Here is a 4153-nt window from a genome sequence, read left to right as displayed (position 1 = left end):
CAGCCCCATCCAGCCTGGCCTTGGGCACTGCCAGGGATGGGGCACCCACAGCTCCTCTGGGCAGCCTGTGCCAGGGCCTCAGCTCCCTCTGAGTGAAGGATTTCCTCCTAATATCTAATCTAAACCCACTCTCTTTCCGTTTTAAGCCATTTCCCCATATTCTATCCCTACACCCCCTGACACAGAGTCCCTCCCCAGCTCTCCTGCAGCCCCCTCTAGGCCCTGGCAGGCTGCTGTGAGGTCTCCCCGGAGCCTTCTCCTCTCCAGGCTGAACAACCCCAACTCCCTCAGCCTGGCTCCACAGCAGAGGTGCTCCAGCCTCTGAGCATCCTCGTGGCCTCCTCTGGACTCACTCCAACAGGTCCCCGTCCTTCTGGTGCTGGGGCCCAGAGCTGAGCGCAGGCTCCAGGTGAGGTCTCACAAGAGCAGAGCAGAGAGGGGACAATCCCCTCCCTGCCCTGCTGCCCACGCTGCTGTTGGTGCAGCCCAGGACATGTTGGCTTTCTGGGCTGCTGGCGCACATTGCCGGCTCATGTTGAGCTTCTCATCCACCAGCACCCCCAGGTCCTTCTGCTCAGGGCTGCTCCCAATCCATTCCCCACCCAGCCTGTGTTTTTGCCTGGGATTGGCCCAGCCCAGATGCAGGGCCTTGCACTTGGCCTGGTTGAACCTCCTGAGGTTTGCCCAGGACCCACCTCTCAGGCCTGCCAAGGTCCCTCTGTGTGGCATCCCTTCCCTCCAGTGTGTTGAACACACCACACAGCTTGGTGTCATCTTTGTCAGTAAATAGAGTCATTTGATGAGAAAAATTGCATCTTCAGGAGATAGACACTGCACGAATTCCCTGGGTAGATTTTACTTGTGGCTGGTAATTTTCTCATCTGGATTTGTCTGGTTTGAACTTCTGGATTGGGCTTGTGTCCTTTTTCTCCTCAGCAGACTGAAGGTTCCTCTAGCAGTGCAGTGAGTCATGTATGCTGATCATCCCATTGACAAAATAAAGAGCTGGGGCTGCTCAAGGCCTTGCAAGATTGCTGAAAATTCTTAGAAACTGAGATAACACATGGTTGAACACATTGTTTCTGTCAGTGAGAACAAATGGAACAAATTATTAAGTAATTCTCTGTTACGAGATAATGACAGTAACATCGTCACGATACAGCAACCTATGACAAGTCAAAGCAAAGCTATATACAAGCCACGCATGGGTGGGAGAGTTTAGCTGCATATTGAAGTATGCGTTTCCACAAAAGAGTCAGAAAGACCAGAAAACTGGGAAAAGAATATCCAGAGGATGTAGTCACAGGAACACTGTCAGCATTTGCTGAGAAAATGGAGAGGACAGCAACTGACTTTCATGTCTTGAGTTATCTGGAAAATGGATTTCCACCATTACTGAAGAAAAAAAAAAAGGATTTTTTTCAATGAACAAGACATCCCTGTGGGTATCTTGATCCTACTGTAATTTCTCCTTCCAGAAGCAACCCTGAATTTTGACAGCTGCTTCAACATAACCCAGAACAGGCACCTGCCTTGCAGGGTTCTGACCACTTTCTTCAGAATAATTTCCTTTGTCCCAGATTTTGGAACAGGACATGGGGTCTTCTCTGTTTTCCCTTAGAAGCTGTACCACAACTTAGAAGAGGGAATGAGGAAAGTTCAGAGGAAGGGAGGCTGAATGTAACTGTGCAGCCAGCGAGCGGGCTTGTCTCCTTCAGAATGGGTCCCAACACCCTGACCAACTTCACTGGTCGTGATCGTGGCCTCACATCCCATATGAGAGGTACTAAGAAGATAAGTCTGGAGGATACCCACAATCAGAAGGGTACAGGGCTGAGTGAGAGAGAAGCCCCTTGAAACCAGGTATTGCAAATCAAGCAATCAATCAAGGGAAAGCTAGGATGGCAATGCAGAAAAGAGATCTAAGGCGCCACAACTCACTACATGAAGTGCTTCTGATCCCAGCTGGAGCCTCTGTGCATGGCTATCTTTTTTGTCACTCTTACTAGAGGTGGTGTAGAAGAGGAGGTGGATGCTGCTCCAGCTGACATGAACAAGGTGAGCAGGGCTGTGTTATCACCTCTTGTTGTGGCTGCGTGCACCTCAGTTTCTCTGTTGGCAAAGGGGAGCTAGTAGGATAAATCTACTGGGTATTTTCTGAGCTGTGTAGCACTTCTGGTCGAACTCAGCCTCTCTGCTGGTGTAAATCAGTTCCCATGCTGCTAACTGACAGGGAGGTCAGCCTGGAGTTTGCAAAGCAGCCAGAGAATCGTAATTACACCAAGATGTAACATGCGAATCCCCGTCCCTGGGGCAAAATTCCCTGCCAAACCTGGGAGCAGGAGAGGGCTTTCCTTGCTAGAAACATCACAGCGTTACCCCAGGGAGTGGAAAAGAAAAGAAGACCACATGCCGCCCTCTTTCCAGGCACAGTTTAGCTGAATTTTAAACAGCCTCACTCGAACCTCCCCCCATGACAGCAAATGTCACTTGTAAAGTATGTAATTTGTGCCTGCAGGCTCGTGTCACCCAGGTCACATGCAGACGTGTGCTCCCTGCTGTTTTCTTCTCAGCTTTGAAAGGACGCGGTTTCAGCGGTGCCTGGCATCCCAATGAGGTGCCTGCAGAGCTGGGGCCTCACCGTGGCACGGGCACGTTTTGGGGCCTGGGGACATACAGATGTCCCCGCTGCCTCGGTGGCCACCTCTGTGCGTGGCTGCCTGCGTATGGCCCCAGATTGCTGGCTGACAGAGGCTGGGAGCCCGCGGAGCCTGCTGGGGGAGAGTTTTCTTGCTTCTTCCTGGGCAGATATCCCTGCTTTTGGCCTTGGGCTTGCATTCTTCGCAGCCGATAGACCTCTTTGCTCTCCCTCAGTGTTTGAGAGACAGATGGTGCTCGCAGCACCCAGCTTTCCCAGCCTGCCCTTGTGGCGGTCTCATTTTCTCCAGCTAGGAAGCTGACACTGGTGGTTGTTCTACAAACCCAACCCATGCTGGAAGGGAGCTGCAAGGCCCTTGAGAAGCCCTTACCACATCTGTGCTGTGACATGTTCCTGGAGACCCTTCAGGGGTTGTCAAGGCTGTGTTGGCCATGCAGTGCTGTGCTTCAGGCCTACACACACCCCAGTCGATCTCCGCACCAGGCACGTGCTTCCCTTGGGGGAATTATTTACACCTAAATCTCTCCTGAAACAGTCATGCTACACCTCAACTGTTCTATCTTTTCTCCTAATGAAACTCTACCAGGATTAAATAACTTCTCAGCGCCATCCAGCCAAACGAGCGCTGAACATGTGCTTCATCGCTTTGGGAAGCGAAACTTGAGCTTCTCCAGTGTGCCAGCCCAGCAAACGCCTTCTGAAGCTTGTTTGTAAACTAAGCGGGCCTTTGGCTCTGCTGGCGGCCAGGGGGATGTAGCAGTGAAAGGGCTCTGATGAATGAGAGTCATGAACCACCGGTGGCCGTCAGCCCTGGCTGATCTTATGAGGCAATTTGTTTTTTTTTACTCTATTTCAAGGACAACGGTGGATGAGAGGCACTGGACTCTTACCGTGGTAGTTTCTATATGCTCCCGCTGGGGCTAGGGGGGAGAAGCAGGAGAATATGCACGCAGTTCCCCTGTCTCTGTATTAGACAGAAAGTTACACCAAGGATTAATTCAATCCAGACTCTAAAAAGTGGCAAAATGACACGGGTTTTGCTTGAACGCTTTGGTTTTGGTGGAATTTTGCCCTCTCGCACTTACGCTAAGTTTACCTTTGAATCACGAAGTGTGGGTGTGTTACGTGAGAGCTTCCATCATTACCTTCTGAGGGCCTGGCCTGAAACTTATGTGCTGCTGGAAAGATGGTGGGTAAACTCTTGGGTTTTGTTCTTTGCCTCTTAGCTTTGTATTCATAAATCCATGTTATATCAACTGAAGCTGACAAATTTTTTACACAGGAAATACCTTGAATGCCTTATTTGTCCTTCATTACTGAATTCTTGGCTAGTTTATCTCTAGGTGATTCAACTTTGTCGGCCATAGAGACTGGACCTTAGTTTTGAGACCAGAAAAGAATAAAGAATTTTTGCACCTTCTGGAATACATTTCAAGACCTGCTTGTGAAAAGTGCCTTACAGAAACTGAATATTTCTAACATTATTTATTCCAA

Source organism: Anser cygnoides, chromosome 2, assembly GCF_040182565.1.
Source record: "Anser cygnoides isolate HZ-2024a breed goose chromosome 2, Taihu_goose_T2T_genome, whole genome shotgun sequence".
Taxonomy (NCBI): domain Eukaryota; kingdom Metazoa; phylum Chordata; class Aves; order Anseriformes; family Anatidae; genus Anser; species Anser cygnoides.
Note: the sequence above shows the minus strand (reverse complement) of the source record.